Below are 18,728 nucleotides of genomic sequence, written 5' to 3'. Positions count from 1 at the left end.
TTGCACTTCTAACAAGCTCCTGATGTTGCTAGTCTGTGACCATATTTGGGGTGGCAAGGCTCTGGAATACCCGGGTCTTCCTGGTGGCTGCTGTCACAGCGCAAGTTCCCAAGAGTGCACCGCTACTCATTTCTTTGAAATCAAGGTTTTTGGCTATTTGTTCCATGACACTGAAAAGTTTGGACCTGACATACACAGCTCAGGCTGTATTATCTATCTTCTCTGCCCTCTTGGATTGGAGATGGATCACCTATGAAGCGATGAGGGTAAGAAGGGTTGGGTGTCCCCGGGTAATGTGAACATTTAGCACCCTCAACCACTGCTGATTAAAAGGTTTGCGGTTCAAATCCAAGGCCCCTCAGAAGAAAGGCCTGCTGATTGACTTCTGAACGACCAGCCTTTGAAAGCTCTGTGGGGTCCCGTGGTGCTGACCCACACGGCGTCACCGTGAGTTGGAATGGACTCCTCAGAAACGGGTTTAGTAAGCAGCACAAAGAGGAAACTCCTTGGTGAACTGGAGGACACGGTAGCTGAAACCATGGGCTCCAACATACTACCCCTGAGGCTGGCAAAGGACCGGGCAGTGCTGCCTTGTGTTGCAAAGAAGGTCCCTGTGATGTCAGAATGATTGGACAGCACTAACAACAACAAAGGATGTCAGGGCCCTTCACTTCCCCAGACCACTGACCAGGTTCAAAGACCCGCATGCGAGTATAGTTTCACAGTTAGATGTGTTTAGAAAAAATAATGTTTGCAAATGTAAAATCTTGGTTTACATTTTACAGAGCATGCACAATGAGTACAACGCTTAAGGTCCACCGGAACCTGTTTAGGGTCCCCTCCACTTGCTCACCACCGATAAGTCGATTCTGACTCATATTGATCCTACAGGAGAGGTTAAAATTTCCCCTGTGGGTATTTCTGAAACTATAGCGCCTTATGGGAATAGAAAGCCTCCTCTTTCTCTGCAGCTGGTGGGTTCAAACTGCCAACCTTGTCTTTAGCAGCTCAGGACTGACTTGTATCTCTATGAAACCAAAATCTACCTCACTGCCAGGGAGGTGATGCTGACTCATAGTGACCCTATGAGGCAGAGTAGATCTGTCCCAGTGAGTTTCTGAGACTGTAACTCTTTATAGGAGTAGACAGACTCTTCTTCCCACGGAGTGGCTGGTGGTTTCAAAGTGCTGACTTTGGTGTTAGCAGCCCAACATGCAAACACTATGCCACCAAAGCTCCTTTTGTACCCCTATAAGTAGATAAATATTTCTCTTATATCTGTGTTTCAACCAAAGGCATGGCTATAAAGGAAAAAAGGCCATGAGTGTCAAGAATGATTTGAAAATGTGGAGTTCTTTTGGGAAAGGATATATATATATATATATATATATATATATATATATATATATATATATATATATATATATATATATATATATATATACTTGTGTATATAAATAGAATTCTGACGGCAAGAGTGGTCAGGAGTTGGACTGTTAATCTCAAGGTCAGCAGTTTGAATGGCCAACCGCTCCTCTGGAGAAAGAGGAGATTTTCTACTCCTCTAAAGAATCACAGTCTCAGAAACCCATGGGGGCCATTTTACTCAGTCCCATGGGCCTGTGAGTTGGAATGGACTTGATGGCAGTGAGGGCATGTAAATATGCAAACACCCACCTCGGACTTAGGATTTGACCTGCTCCCTCAGCCCCGTGAGCATCTGCATCTGAAGCCATGGACTTGGCCTTCTGTGAAGAACCCATTAGTGCACCGCCACAAAGAGAATGAGTTTCCTCTGTGTCAGTCCATTACCCTGCCAACGTTCAGGATGGAGCCAACACCCTTGGTTTCCCAGAGAAATTGGCTCAACATCCCCCTGATGTGGTTGCATGACATAGGCCACTCATGCAATGCACTGCATGTGCTCTATTTAATGCACTATCACCAACAAGTCTACATGGGTGGTAACGCTGAAAACCTTGCCCAAACAGCTGGCTTCACCAAAGTATATGGAACCATGTGGAGTCGTCGACCAGTTCGACTCTGCACTGGCTGTACGTTGGCATTGCCAAGGGGGCTTTCTCACTGACCGTGACCTGAATCCTGCTTCCACTAAGCCTTGCTTCATTGGTCTGGGATGGGGCCAGGCCAATGGGAGGCTTGAAAGCTCCTAAGGGATTCCAAAGTATGACCAAGGGTGAACACTACTGTTTTTGGCCATCACATCCGGGAAGGCCCTTGGGACTTTGCCACTCAAAGTATGATAGGTCAAGGAACCAGCAACATCAGCATTAGCTTCTCCCATGCTAATGCCATCGAGTTGATGCTGACTCATAGTGACCCTACAGGACAGGGTAGAACTGCCCTTGTGTGTTTCCCAGACTGTCACTCTTGCCCAGAGTCTACAGCCTCATATTTCTCCCAAGGAGTGGCTGGTGGTTTAGGACTACTGTCCTTGTGGTTAACAGCCCAAGAGTACCAGGGCCTCTAGAACTGCTGGATCCTAGACCCCACCCTGAACCCACAAAATCAGAATCTGCCCCCCAGCCCGATTTCCAGGAACCTGGGTAAGTGCATGCATGTGAAAGTTTAAGAAATACTTCCTTAGAAACCATTACTTTCCAGAACAAAATCCTCCTGCCAGAGGTGCAGAAATGGAAGCCCATTAGGCCATGCTCGCCTAGAAGCAATTTGAGGTCTCAGTGCTCCTATATCCTGGCTGTCATCCAGATTTCCTTATTCTCACCTGGACTGTTGTCACTGCAGCAGGTATTGGTGAGTCCTCAGCACGAACAGCCCCAAATTCGGTCTAGAGACACAGCTCCCATTTCATAGTACAATCCACAGTTTACTGTAGAGGTTCTGGCTTTTACTGGCTTGGGGTAGGGTCTAGTGGGAAACGCATCTTAGCAAGAGCCATTATGTATTCTGGATGTGCACAGTGAGTTTGTCTTGAGGCATATTTATGTCTGACGTTGTTATGTATTCTCTTTCTATCCCATGCAACATTATTTTTTTGAAAATTTATATTTGCTTTTAATTACCCAGACATATAAGTGATTTATAGCTAGGTCTGATCGATTGGAATCAGATGACCACGCCTGGATTAACCATGGGTCCTGGTGACCATTAGGCACTTCTTTCCATGAATGATATTTTCACCTGAGTGAATGCGTCCACGACTTTTCTTCTCTTAAGATAAATAAGCAGGTGGGTATCATTTTGCTATGCTGGCACTTCCTTGTGCTGTTTTAAGTTCACCCAGCAATTTTTAAAAAGAGAAACATTACAACTGTCACACATTTTATAATTCATGTGGAAAAATTTGGGGGAGAGCTAAATAGAGGTGACCCGTGGTGCAGTCTTACTTACTGCTTGTTAGAAGGTACTGAAATTTTATATACATAAACACTAGAAACCAGGAGATAGGAAATGGTGGTTCCATGGCAGAATTCTCACTAGCCATACAGGAAATTTGGGTTTGATTCTTGGCCAGTGCGCCTCCTGTTACAGCTACCACCTAACTGCTAGTGGAGGCTGGCATATTGCTATGATGCTGAACAGATTTTAGCGATGTTTTCTGCCTACAGACAGACTAGGAGGAAAGGCCTGGTGAACTCCTTCAAGCCATCAGCCACTGAAAACCCCCCAGCTGACAAGGGGTCAAATCTACAACCCATTGAAGGAATGGGGCAGGACCAATGGGCATTGAGTTCTGTTGCACATGGAGTCCGCATGAGTCAGGAGCTGGCTGACTTGAAGGCAATTGTCCACAGCACTCTCTAGGAAGGCAGTGGTTGGAGCACATAGGCGTCCTTCATGTGGCCCCATGATCATCAAGCCTTAAGTCATGCAACCAACTCTGGGAAATGAGAGATGCCCGGGGTACCAGGAATATTTGAAAGATCTGGTGTAAATTGGTTCAGGCCAGGGGAGTTCTGGAAACCACCGAGGTAAGCTTCCTGCTGAAACCACTAACTTAGCTCCAGTGCGAGCGGATGGGTGTCTGCACATGTACTCAGCCACCATTAGTGCGTTTGTTGTTGTTGTTGCCGTTCACGTCCGTAGAGTCGATGCCGATTCACAGTGACCCTATATGACAGGGTAGAATTCCCCCTGTGACTTTCTCACACTGTGACTCTTTACAGGAGTAAAAAAGCCTCATCTTTCTCTTGAGGAGTGGCTGGTGGTTTTGAATGGTTGATCTTGCCATTAGTCCATTGCGTAACCAGGTGCTGTCAATTTGGTTCCAACTCATGGCCACTCTATGTACAGCAGAACAAAACAACACGCTGCCCTGCGCATTTCTCACAGCCATTCCTACATTTGAGCCACTGTGTCAACTCATCTTGTGGAGGTTTGTCCTCCTTTTGGCTTGACCAAGCATGCTGCCCAACTCCAGGGACTGGTCCCTCCTGATAACACCCAAAGTACATGAAGCCAAATGTCACCATCCTCGCTTCTAAGAATCAATCTGGCTGTAGTTCTTTCAACATAGATTTGTTTGTTCTCCTAGAAGTTCCTTGGTGTATTCAATATTCCTCACCTGGACCATATTTCAAATGCATCAATTCTTCTCGTGGGACTTCCTTATGCATTTTCCAGCTTCCACATGAAAATAATCATGCCTTGGGATAGGATACTCCTGAGTTTTTAAGGTGACAAAGTCACCTTGGTTCAAAAAAATGTTTAAAAGGCCTTTTGCAGCAAATTCACTGAAAGCAATTTATCCAGTGATTTCTTTACAGATATTTCTATGAGCGTTGGTTGTGGATGGGTCCAAGTAAGATGAAATGCTTCATCATTTAAATCTTTTCTCTGTTTATCATGTTGCTTATTGGTTCAGTGGTGAGGATTCTTGTTCTTTTAACCTCGAGTTGTAATCCATACTGAAGACTATCATCTTTGAACTTCATCAGTAAGTGCTTCAACTCCTCTTCCCTTGCAGCAAGCAAGGCTGGTCGCCTGCATATTTCAGGCTGTTCTCAAATCTTCCTGCAATCCTGAAGTCTCCAATTCAGCCATCCAAAACTCAAAACAGCTCAATGCCATGGAAGTCATGTCAATTCTGACTCGAGCAAACCTGTAGGCCAGGAAAGAACCTCCCGGGTGGTTTCCAAGGCTGTAATCTTTGTGGCAGCACATGGTCACATTTTTCTCACTCGGGATAGCTGGTGAATTCCAAGTGTTGCTCTTTCGGTTAACAGTGAAGTGCTTAAACATTGCCCTACCTGGATTCCAAGTGTGAGCTAGCAGCCACAATTTTCTTCTGAGACCAAAGGGGTTGTTAGGTGTGAATTCTCGACCAAGGGTGGTCCAGCAGACCTGCTCAGTATTCGCCCAGGTGCAAAATCCATCAAGAGGATGCATTGTCATTATTTTTAATCACATAACACACCCAGGTGTAGCAGCAACCCAGCTTTGTAATATCACCCTGGCTTTGATAAATATGTACCATTCCTTGATAACGCTTCCAAATCCTTTAATATCCTGCAGCTCAGTCCCTGATGTCTGGCTGTAACAAAAGGTGTGAAGGGAGACCATATGTCAATAAACTCTCCCCGTCTGCCACAACTCAGCGCATAATCAGCTCCACGGTAAAATGCATGGTAAGTCAGTTATGCGCTGGCAGGGAGGGCAAGGGGCCCCTTTCAGGTTTGTCTTCTGATGAAGTTGACCAAAACGACTTCTTATTTCAACCTATTAGGAGAGTGAGAGTTGCCCCCCCTCCCTCGCTATTTTTCTTTTCTTTCCCCTTTTTGTCCCTTTCCCCTTGGAGGGACAGCCTGCTCTGCTATTCTGAAAGGGTTTTCTGTTTTATGCTGCGCTCTCCACTCCATTAAATCACCTTTCCTCACATTACATACAGGTCTTCAGGGTGGTCAGAGAGCTTTGCTGTGAGGGATAATGATATAATGAGGATGACATGCATGAAAAATCATTTTTCAGCTCAATCCCAGGCAGACCACGGGGAAGCATGAAATGGGAAGGAGGAGAGGAGTACCTCACTGTAGACAAGAGCCAGGCTTCTGAGGGGGCCAGTCTCGACCTGGAAGGCTGCAGAAGGCTTCTTTACCTCACTCACTCATTCACTCATTCATTCAACCAGCTTGCTACTTACTTATTAAATGCCAGACCTTGGGGCTCTCTCACTGAACAAAAGAGACAAAAATCCCCCTTCTGTCAAGAAGCTTCCATAAACAGAGGCATTCAAACACTTCCTAGAGAATGTGTTTAAAGTCCAATTTACACAAAAGCAGAAGAAGAGACTGATGCGAGGGGTTTCACACACACACATGTTCATATATGACTCCCATTGCAGCGACAAAGTGTAGGACTCTTCCAGGAGACACTATTCATTGGAGTTAAATTGCTCCCCCCAAGCCCCTGAGCTCTCGCTCTCTCTTTTTTTTTCTTTCTTTCTGAGAGCAATTGCCCTTGGAAGGGATTAGCTGTTATCACTCTCTAGCACCTTAGTGTGAACTTATTTATTGGCTCCTTTCCCTGCCTAGATAGGAGGGGCCTCCAGGGCTGCTAAAAGCCAGAAAAATCCCAAAAAAGGCAGCAACAAGAGAGGCAGAGGACAATTGGGGCCAGTGTTTCTCATTTGAGTGGGGGGGGGCATTTGTTAAAGATGCAGATTACACACACATACAGCACACACACACTTCCCTGCCACCCCACCCAATATGGCCCTACTAAATAAGGATCCTACCCCACCATCTGTGCGGGAGCCCCTGAACTGGCCCTTCCCATGAAACAAGCCAGGGCCATTGAAAGTGACTCTTTAGGCAAAAGACCAGTGACTTAGGTTTTCCAAACCAGGATAAAGCCCATTTGTTAAGCACTTGCATATTAACCAAAAGGTTGATGCTTCAAACCCACCCACCGGTTCCTAGGAAAGCAGGCCTGGTGATCTGTTTCTTAAAAGGCACAGTCTTGAAAAGGATCCCTGGTAACATATTGTCCTGCTAGCCATAAGGTCAGCAGTTCAATACTACCAGCTGCTCTGAGAGAGAAAGCTGAAGCTTTCTACTGTACAGATGTATAGTCTCAGAAACCTACCAGGGCAAGTATACTCTGCTGCCATGAGTCAGAATTGACTCAATGGCAGCAAGTGAGTGGATGGGCAGGGATTGACTGGGCACCAACTAACACTAAGAACAACTATTTTGGGTGGCAGTGACATTCTTCTGCTTTATCTAGAATCTGAAATCTCAGCGTCATTTACAATGGAGGCAACAGACAAATAATTATAAACTACAAAAGGGTAAAGAAAAGCTAAAGAAGTTACTTCTGTGTGGGGTTTAGTTATGTGTTTTTTTAGCAGAAAATATGAACTATGAAGGAGCACGGACTTGCTGGACTTAAATATAAATTGTAAGATCTCTCTCCAGGCTAGAGTTACAACTCAGTTCTTGGGTCTGCATGAGAAAGAATTCACGCCAAAGCCTGGCTCGTGATCCAAGTGAGTTTAATGAAAGTTAAAAGAAGTTTCAGGTTTTACGCGCCACCCCTAGGATTACTCCCCACCATGCAGCCTGGCAGAGACTGCTCGAGGTCACGCAAAGATCTCTCTCCTAAGTTTTCCTCCAAAAAAACACCTGTCTCATGTTCTTTCTCAAGTTCCCTCCCCAGTTCCTGTCCCCAGTTTTTCCTTTCTCCCCCTCGCTCCTGCCTTTTCAAGGATTCCCGGGGGGAGGCATGGTGAATGACCCCAGGTCGATCCCATTGGCTGAATTGCAATCACCTGGCCCAGGTAGGCTGATCCAGGTTTAACGCCCATCCGTACCCACCAGCGGGAAAACCTAGGCTTTTGTTCTATGCTTGGTTCTCCTGGGCATGCGTCAATGGACATCTCATTCCTGCCTATCTGCCTAACAAAACCTATTTTTCAACCCCAAGTCTTTCTTGCCAAAAAATAATGTCCCATAATAGGAATGGCATGAGCAGGGCTTCTGCGTTGGATCAGATTAAGAAGATAGCTTTCATGCTTTGTACTAAGATCACAAAAGAATGTAATCCAGTGCCTTGTAGACAGTTTCGTGTACACAAAAGGTTTTCTAAGAGTCTCCAGAAGGCTGTGCTACAGCCTAAATAGGCTGAATTGCAGCCTAAAACAGAGAGGGACCCATTTCAAAGAGATGTGGGGACATGGCTTCCATAAAATTGAATGCATCATGTAATCCAGTGCAAGGGAAACCCAGTAACTTTGGGAAGGAACTGCATTGGCTTGGACTAAACAGCCAGAGATAGTGCTACATAAAAAGAAAGAAGATGATTGATAAAGCAACCCAGACATTATTGTGGAAAAGGAAAAGGGACTTAGAAGACAATCAAAAGCTACAAGGAACCTCTCCTAGGGAGAAGTCTTGTGGTTTCAACTTGTGTGGTCTGGGGGATATTTGGCAGTCACGTATTAAATTGTGCATTCAATTTAATCCCTTTAAGGGATTTTGTCACTGGGCCTACAGCCCAACTATCCTGACAAAAAAATCTATCTTGAAAATCACCATGCTGTGAGGAAGCTAAAGGCAAGCACATGATACGATCACATGGAGGGAAATTGGGGAGCCAACGCAACAGCAAGAACCCAGGCCCTAGACCTATGAACCAAAGCAAACCCATCTTGCCGGGTCTCGCTGCTTGAGCTGGTTTGGCCAATGCCACGTGGACTGGAGATGTGCTGCCCCTGCCAAACCTTCCTCAAATTACAAAATTATGAGCAAATCATACACCGAGTGGGATTGAAAGTCACTAAGCAGCAATAGGTAAGTAAAACATATGGGCCTACCATTACCTATCTGTAAAGAGTCTTTGGCAACTGGTTTATGGAAGACGCAGGCCCTGATTACCTCCCATAACACGTATTCTTTATCATAGCCACGGACACTCATGGAAACATTAAAGTTGTGCTTGAGAGAGGAAAAGGTGAGTTAAGAACTGAGAAAGATGGTCATGTGGCCTGGATATTGCTCAAACACTCCATTCTCCTTGGTCTCTTGGAAGAAGGAGAGGGATGAGAACCCAAAGCTGTAAACACTGTGTGGATTAGAAACGTGTTAAGTTTGGCGTGAGGGCTGAAGGCCCAGGTTGGTAAAATTATTCCTGTGGGATTTTCTAGAACCAGAGCTGCTCTGAGGCCCACACTGGAGAGAATGCCATGGTCATTACCCTTGTATGCTTTATTTTGGCTGAGTCCCTCCACCATCATGTGTCAGGGCTTACCCAGTGCCCCTTCTCAGCCCTGATACACGGTGTTGCCAAAAGGGCTCAGAGATGTTAAGCAATCTGATCAAGGTCATGGGGCTTAAGGTCAGGTAAAGAGCCAGACACTGAAATGCAAGAAGACTGACTCCTATGCCCAGACCTGGGACAAATCTCTCTGACAGACCTGGGTAGATGCCCCTAAACATCCGTCGTGTGTGTGTGTGTGTGTGTGTATTTGTGTGTGTGTGTATGTGTGTATCCACATATATATGTTTGGTTTATTTGTAATCAACATAATTAGAGTATTTCTATCCATTTAAAAAATGAATTAAGCCAAGTTTGGTGGTTTACAATTTGCACAAGTGCCTTTATGAACTATCATGGTTTACTTTCTTTCATTGGGAGGCAGCTCCAAGCTTCAGACCTCTTCACTCCCCAGGTGAGGTGCTACATTCAGACCAGAGTCAGAGGAAAGGATTGACCAGAAAGAGTCAGTTCACTGAATGAGGTTCCTTGAAAAGGAAGCCAAAATGGCCATTAAACTCATGGCCATCAAGTCAATACTAGCTCATAGTGAGGGACCCTGTTGAACAGGATCCTATGGTACAGGGTAGCTCTGTCCCTGTGACTCTCCAAGACTAACTCCATGGAAGCAGAAAGCACCAGGTTTCTGCCACAGGGCTGATAGTGGTATCACATTATTGGCCTTTGGGATGTCAGCTCAACTTTAACCACTATGCCACAAGGGCACTTAGTCAATCTAACAGGTCTGGCAAAATGTAGAGCCAGACATTATATACTGAAAATGGCTCACCACCACCACCACCACCAAAGGCTGGCTTTGTGGTGGGGTCTTCTGAAGGGTAAGGGTAAGGGTAAGGTCAGGGGTAGGGGTAGGGGTAGGGGTAGGGGTAGGGGTTGGGGTTGGGGTTGGGGTTGGAGTTGGGGTTTGGGTTCGGTTTCGGGTTCGGGTTCGGGTTAGGGTTAGGGTTAGGGTTAGATAAAATTGATGTGTGACTTGACAGGGCCACTAGTAAGCCAGCATATATAAAAGACTTACTCCCTCACCAACAGAATGGGTGCTTTTCTACAAGATTTCACGAAACATAGCATGACCAGGAAAGACAACCGGTCCAAATTCCTAAAGGCACCAAAGTGGAGGCCGTCCCTCCCCTCCCCTCCCCATCCCCGTCCTCTTTATCCCACTTTGCAGGACAACTCAAGAGCGGGAGAGCTGGCTTAAGACCCATTGTGACCGCTGGCTGCCTATCAGTTCATGGGGGCAAAAGGAAGAGAAATACCACTTCTTTTAAAGTCACCCCGCAACACGTGCACTAGGGTTGGCATATCCTCTCCATCCCCCAAGAAGGATGACTGGTCAGCAGCATTCTCTGCTTAAGGCAAGCAGCCCAAACACCTGGGGAAAACCCAAGAGTCCCTCTTTGGGTCTGTGTCCCATTTTTTTCCCCCAGGATTGCATAATTGGAATAAACAAAACCCCCTGTCTGAGAAACCACAAGGTCTGATTTCTTTGCTAGACTAGCTTTTCCACATGCATCAGCCCACCTCAGACAAGTGCCAGCCACTTCTGCAGGTGCTGTTCACAGCAGAGGAATGCGAGCCCTTCCAGAGAGAGGCCCAGAAAGCAGTCAATAGAACTGATGGTCAGCCAGCGGGCACTCCCCAGTGGAGAGAAACTCTCTTTACCACTCCACGAATAATGTGGGACCCAAACTCCCAGTAAGGCCCCGAGGGCTTAGCCAGGTATCACCAGTCTCTCTTGCAGGGCCTCCGCAGGACAACTAGGAAACCTATGCATTTATCTAAGGTCAGTGAGAATTTTCAGGCGCCTACAAGCGACTGTCTGCCTGCCTGCCTGCCTTTTTAGAGTGGCTGATGGAAGCCTGCATTCTTTGTACCCCCAAGGACCCAGAGGCCCCTGAGAACAAGAGGGAAATAAGTATTGCCTTTATTACTCAGCCTGCCTCAGACATGAAAAAGAAATGGGAAGCATTTGAATGGAACAATCTTCGTGATTTGGTAGAAGTGTCTTATTGGGTGTATCACAACACAGATGACCCTACCACGACAGAGACAAAGAAATAGCTAAAATACTAGGAATTGCCATGACACACAACAGAGACTCAGAAAAAGAGATCATGGCCCACTCACGGAGAGACTGACCTGTGGCACCGCCAAGCCCTGAGGAAGGAAGGATCCAGGTGCCTACTACAGAAGAGACAGACATTGGAAAAAACATTGCATTGAAAACTCCAGGAGAGACGGACAAACCTCCACTAGAGAGGACGGGCCTCGTCCTCGCCTAGAAAAACCCAAGTGAGAGACAATAACGCTTGAGGAAGCTGAAGGAATGTCTCAGGGCTCTGTTTCACTGGCCCCCAGGATCCCGTGCTAACTGTCCAAGTTGGGGGCCAGCCAGGAAATATCTTGGAGGACACAGGGGCCATCTTCTCAGGTTCAAAAAAGAGAACGGACACACTGTCAAAGGAAAGATTGGAATTACTGTCAGCCTATGATTGCTTCCAAAGTACTCACACCAGAAGGTTTGCATGGAGATTGGGGGGCTTCCCAAGCCATCAAGGTAAAAAATGTCTCTCTGCCCTATGTCCCAGTTAGCCACATGGTTTTCATGGCACTGACTCCCGGTTCGGCTGTTGAGCCAGTGAAAATCTTTTAGCAGGAGTTGAAGTGGCCATCAGCGGAAGGACAAAACCTCCACAGTGGGCTTCCTGTATCAATACGAAGCCACCTATATCACCTCTTGGACATTATCATTGTCCTGGACTCTGAATCGCCACCCCAGATCTAGAATGCGCCTGACATGTGCACATGGTTTGAATCAGGTTCGGGTTAATCCCTCTTGATCACTTAGTGACATGTGACACTAGACCCTGGAATACCTTTACTTTCCAGATGAGAAAACTCACTCAAAAAAACACAGGTACTGACCAACTGGAACACAACTGGTTAACAATAAAGCCACATTCCCAACCAGTGTCTGGAGCCAGAGCTCAGAGCCCCATATGCCTGTGCCTAGTTGAGCAGTCACCCTCTCCTGGACCCTCGAAAGATCTGAGCAGATCCTCACCCCACCCATGCCCCTCTCCCACACCCAAATATGTTTTTTCATAGGATGGCACTATATCTGCAGCTCTGGGAGAGGGACATAACTGATGGAGCATACGGAGCAGACGAAGGGGGAGGAGGGGAGAATGGAGCACATCCTGGCCCACCAGGCCTTGAGGATGATGTTCCCACTCAGAGAAGACAGTCCACACAGAAGACCACATGGCCAGCCCAAGATGAGACACGACGTCCCTCAAAGACCCATAGCCCTAGAAGGGACAACACTGGAGAGACAGTTCGGGAACGGATCCCGCCACACCGAGGTATAGCACTAAGGGGGTGCAGCAGAAGAGTAAGGAGGTGGAGCAACAAGGTCCCCAGGGAATGCCAAAGGAGGACTTTGGGGGCAGGACTTGGTGCCCGCACAGACTGGACTGGAAAACACTGCTAAGGGCCAACAAACAGTCCGTGAACTAACTACGAGCTTTCCTTTTTGGAGAGTTGTGTTTTCTTTGATGGTCATTGGATTTTGGCTGTTTTCTTTCTTTTGGTGCTTGCTTTCGCTCTGTCTTGTGTTTGTGCATGTTATTACCTCTATTGTATGTCTAAAAAGAGATGCTGGATGCACAATCTGCAGGAGAGAAAAAGGGGACCAACGCTTCGCGGGAGGGCCACGGGAAAGAGGGAGTTGGGGGGAAAGGGAGTGATGTCAAGAAACCCAGAGACAAGGGAACAACAAGTGGATGCAAATCCGTGGTGAGGGCGATGTAGGAATACTGGTAGGGCGTGATCAAGGGTGAAGGAACCAAGAGGATTTACTGAAACCCAAATGAAGACTGAGCATGGCAGTGGGCACAAGAGGGAAATGAAAGGGAATAGCAGAGCGACCTAGGAAGCACGGGCCAGTTATACAGGTCTAAAGAAAGACACGCACAGATGTAAATATATTTATCTGTGAGCATGGGGAAATACACCTATGTCCATATCTTTATAGGTGTCCTATTAAGGTACAGATGGCCTTTGGGCCTCCACTCAAGGACTCTCTCATTGCAAGAATACCTTGTTCTATTACATTGGCATTCTATGATGCTCACCTTCCTGACACGTTCCTTGAAGTCTAAACGGTTGCATAAGCAAATGTGGTCAAGAAAGCTGATGGTGCCCTGCTATCAAAAGATATGGCGTCTGAGGTCTTAAAGGCCTGAAGGGTAAGCAAGCGGCCATGTAGCTCAGAAACAACAGAGCCCACATGGAATAAGCATACCAGCCTGTGCGATCACGAGGTATCAAAGGGATCAGGCATCATCAGCACAAAAAAATCTCATTGCGAATGAGCAGGGAATGCTGGGTAGACAGCCAAAGTCCATTTGCAGTACACTGGACATTCCCTTAAGTAAGGTCTTGGGGAAGAGACAAGCCTACACAGGGTACTAGACAGCAACAGTGAAACACAACTTTCCTCTAGCTCCTCAATGCTTCCTCTCCCTTCACTATCAAGATCCCAATTATAACTTACAAATCTAACTAGACCAGAGAATGTACACTGGGACAGATAGGAACTAGAAACACAGGGAATTCAAGGTGGATGAGCCCTTTAGGACCAGTGTTATGAATGGGGATGCTGGGAGGGTGGAGGGAGGGTAGGTTGGCACCGGGGAACCGATGACATGTATCCACATAAAACCACAAAAGAAAAGGGGGTGAAGGGGGACATCAGACAGTGCAAGATATGACAAAATAATAATTAGTAAATGATGAAGGATTGATGAGGAGGGGTAGTGAGAATGGGGGCGAAGGGAATGAGTAGCTGAGGCCAGGGGCTTGGGTGGAGAGAAGATATTTTGAGAATAATGAGGGCAATGAATGTACAAATGTGCCTTATATCAGTGATGTTTGCACGTATTGTGGTTATTGTTGTATGAGCCCCTATAAAAGGAGAGAAAAAAAAAGACCCTGGTAGAGGGTTGATGCTAGGATGATCTCAGGCTGGATTAGATCAGCAAAAGCAGGTGCTGCAGTCGACTCACCCTGTGTCTATTCCTGTGTGAGGCATGAAGCTTAGGGTCCACAGCCCCGGCAGCTGGACCGTGAGAGAGGCGGGGCTCTGAGGTCATTCCACAGGGGGAATGGCCCTCCGGTTCCTGCAGGGCCCACCCTCCTGTGTAGTCCTGCTGTCTGGGGCACCTCTTTCACGGATCCCACACCACGGCAGCTCTTCAACTCATGGGGGATTGGCAGGAAGCCTCTGCTCATGCACACACACCACCACCTAGCTGGAGGACCTCGGTGAACAAAGCCTGAGGCAGACAACAAGCTCACTAACTGATCCTGTGAGAGATATAATCAGGATCCAGAAACCGGCAACTGGGAGCAAGGGGCAGCATACCTGGGTCCCAGCCCCTCCCACTGCCCTCTGCAAGGAGTGACATTCCAAAGCACAGTGTTTTCCAAAGGCACTGTCAGGACTTTGGAATGGGCAGCTCATTTGTGGACATGGATACTATGTGATCCAGACATACTACCTCCTCTGATCCTATCAGCCAAGACTAAAAACCCTTCCAAGCAGAAAGCCATGCATCTGAACAGTATCCACCAACCACTCACGTCCACTCCTGCTGCCTCCAAAGAGCTTTCCTGGGTTGGTCAGATCTCTCTGGGGACAGATATCCCTCGGTCCCTGGTTCTGCGTGAGAAAGAATTCACGCCAAAGCCTGGTTTGTGATCCAAGGGAGGTTTAGGAGAGTTAGGGAGGTGTGGTGGGCAACCCTGGTCGATCCTAGTGGCTGAATTGAATATACTTGGCCTAGGTGGGTCGATGCAGGTGCAGCGCCCACCCAGGTGGACCTGCCCTTTCTGGCGGGAAACCTGGACCTCTGAGCATGCACAGTGTACCACTCCTTCCTGGGCCGCTAACTGGGCCCTCTGAGCATGTGTAATGGACAACCCAGTCCCTATGCTAGCTACCTAACATTTCCACCCTGAAGAGATGTGGACCCAAATATTTGGGGTACTGGGCGACGACATCTCTAGCTACTTCCTGCTGGCAAAAGGGGCGAGTGGGGCTTTGGGTCCACACCCTTCCTGCTCTGCTGGGAGGGGTTGTCCATTCAGCGCTAAGGTGGATAAGGTTGAAGTCGTCCAGGAGATGGTGGTCCTGGAGCTGGCACACTTGGATTAGGGGCTTTGGTAACTTGAGAACTTCTGGAAAAACCAACAAACGCACAAAATGGTGAACAGTTTAACTGAGACAAGGCTAGGATTGTGAGGTGGGAGTGCCCTTGAAAGTAGGTGAGTATCACAGGAAGTAAGTAAAAATCTTCGGATTATCAGGCGTATGTTTTTGCTCATTCTAAGTACCGGCACGGGGGTAAAAGCATTCACAATTTCCCCTAGGTGGGTCCAGGGTTTGGCCACTACTGGGTGCAGTGGGATCACCGCTTCACTTATGATCCTAAGGCATTGGCCCCTCTGATAAGAACTATCCTTCTTTTTAACCCTATAACGCCTCACTTTTAAATTTTTGGGCAAAAAAAATTTCGTTTTGATTCATTACTTTCATAGTTATCAATATATATACATTTATATTCATTTCATTAAATGTTAGGGAAAGGTCATGCCTGGCGTAATAGGGTTAAATTGTAATATTGGTATGCTACAGGCGGATTCAACAGGGATCAAAAGTAGAGTAACTGCCTGTGTCGCTTTTAATTTTCTCGGGTTCCATTTGAGTAAAAGGCTTGTAAGTTAACCGGGGACCAAATGCCCCTGATGCCTCTACTAGGGGTAGAATGTTCAGGGAGGGTTCAGGGGTGGGACAATAGTGACCTGAAGTCCAGGATCCCTTAGGGCAGGAGTCCTCAAATTGTTTACACAGGGGGCCAGTTCATTGTCTCTCCCACCGTTGGAGGGCCAGACTATGGTTTTCAAAACCTATGGACAAATTCCTATGCACACTGCACGAGTCGGCTGCTAAGCAGGACAGGCAGTGGCAGCAAAAACACCCCGAGCGTGGGATAAATGGCATGGCGCCACATGTGCCCCATGGACCACAGTTTGAGGACGCCAGCCTTAGGGGTTCCTGGGTGCACTGGGATGAAGGTCTCCTACTGCTCCTCGAGAGGAGAAATGCTCTAAGTTCTGGCATCTCCGCCCACTTTCCAGGCACTCTACCGAACTATTCCCGGTGAATCACGGTTGTAAGGGAAAGCGTACCCTTCTCTGCCCACCATTCTCCTTTCTCAAAACGATACTGTGGCCAAATAGAGTTGCAAAGTGAATCTATCAGCTTTTGTTTGCCCAGCCTCTCTGTATCAACTCTATCCCAATTGGACACGATTCATGCAAGGCGGCAATTCCTGAGCATCAAGCTGCTAAGTCCCATCTAGAAAGCACAAAACAAGGAGGCGATTGACAGCTTGCTGACTCCAGGTCAATAACCCCCACTTGAAAGCACACCCCTGGGTTGCCCTGAATCTCATGCCTCAGCCCGAGGGAAGGGGTCAAGGACTAGTCGCCGAGGGCGACCTTTAGGTCCAACCATTTTTCTGGACAACAGGCTAGGAGGACCACTGCTTGGGATGGCCCCAAGGCCCTCCAAGACGCCTGCTGGCTTGGCTGAGGCTCAAATCTCTCAAGGGAAGGGACACGTGGCAGCTCAGGGAACCTTAAGGGAAATTGGAATTTCTGGCTGGAACATCATGGCAGAGGAGCTGTGTATTAAGTAAGAGCTGTCCCCAAAAGTGCCTGAAGCAGCATCGCTGAAAGCCTAAATAACAGTGACTCCGCCTAGGCTTCCTAACGCCATTGGCCTAAGCCTGGGCCACGGAAAAGCAGCCTGTAAGAAGGAACAAACCAAATCTGGAAGAACACTAGCCCTATAACGCCTCAAGTTTTTAATTTTGGAAATATTTTTTTTGGTTTTTATTATTTACTTTCATAGTTATCAATATATATCACATTCAAAATATATTTTAAAAGCATAAAATTTTCAGTGTTTTTGAAATGTGACCAAATGGTCACTTTTATATTTTGGGTACCAGATACGTTTTCATTAAGAATTATGACAATTTTGTGCTTGGCGTTATAGGGCTAGAGCAGCTTGTTTGGAAAACCAGGAGAAAGGCAAAGGGAATGGAGGGGAAAAGGGAAACTTTGGGCTCCCGGGACCAGGCAGGGCTAACTCCCAGGCCTCTTCACCCAGCTCCCTAGGCAGCGCCCTTCCACATGTGGACTGGTGGGTGCCATCTTGGCCATGGTCACAGATCCTGTTACCTCTCGGCTACAATGGCGACTGTGTAGGATCTCTGGGAAAAGCTGAAACAGCTTTGACAAGAGTGAAGCCATTTGGGGCTGACAGAAGCCACCATGAAAAGAAAATAAAGTAGCTAGGAAGTGTAAATGAACTAGCTGATATTGGGGAGGTAGGCTGTGCAGACGTCGCCCAAGGGAATGTCATGAAGGAAATGGGTGTTCAGAAGGCTTGCGAGAACGACCAGAGCAGTTTTGGTTCAACTAAGAATGGCTAACCCTAATACCCCGCTTCTCACTCGCCTAGTCCTGAGGAAGTATCCATGTACCTACTATACAAAACAGTGACATTGGAATAATCAGTGCCTTGAAAAGCCCAGGGGAGGCGGATGAGCCACCACGAGAGAGTACGGGCCTAGTCCTCGCCTAGAAAAATCGAAGCTACAGAAAATAATGCTCGAAGCTGAATAAAGGTGTTCAGGCTCTGTTTCACTTGACCCCAAAGAGCCCATGCTCACTCTCCATGTAGGGAGCCAGCCAGTAAATTTCTAGGTGGACAAAGGGGTCACACCTTCTTGGTTTCAGAAAAGACTACAGGTGCCTTGTCAAAAGGAAAGGCTTTCATTACAGGGGCCCCAGGGCAGACCCAAGCACACCCATGAACAACGGCCAGAATAACAGATTTAGCACAAGAGACAGTTACACGCTCACCCTGGTAATGCCTCAATGCCCCTTTCCCCTAATTGATCGTGACTTATTATGAAAAATGGCAGCCATAATTACTTTCTCATCTGCTACAACCACCTTAACCCTTGAACTTGAAAAGCCAAAAGTTTTGCTCATCTCTCCAATGTCAGAGTGATATGTGTTTTATCAAGGAGCAGAAGAGACCTCCTCAAAGGAACTTCTTGATAAATCACTAAAAGATATTCCTTTTGTTTGGGCAGAGAACAACCTGCCAGACCTTTCTGAACTTCAGGTGTCTGGGGTCGTACAAATTCTGAGCTCAGCTACACTGGTGTGTCAAGCTAACCCTACTCCCTGGATAGCAAATGTGGGTATTTCTGTTCCCATTTGCAGACTAAAGAGGACAGGCATTTGGGTCCTCTGCAAGTCCACATGGAATGCTCCCCTGCTGCCCATGCAGAAGCCGGGAACTGAGGACTTCCAACCGGTGCAGGATC

Source organism: Tenrec ecaudatus, chromosome 11, assembly GCF_050624435.1.
Source record: "Tenrec ecaudatus isolate mTenEca1 chromosome 11, mTenEca1.hap1, whole genome shotgun sequence".
Taxonomy (NCBI): domain Eukaryota; kingdom Metazoa; phylum Chordata; class Mammalia; order Afrosoricida; family Tenrecidae; genus Tenrec; species Tenrec ecaudatus.
This window is presented reverse-complemented; position numbering follows the sequence as displayed.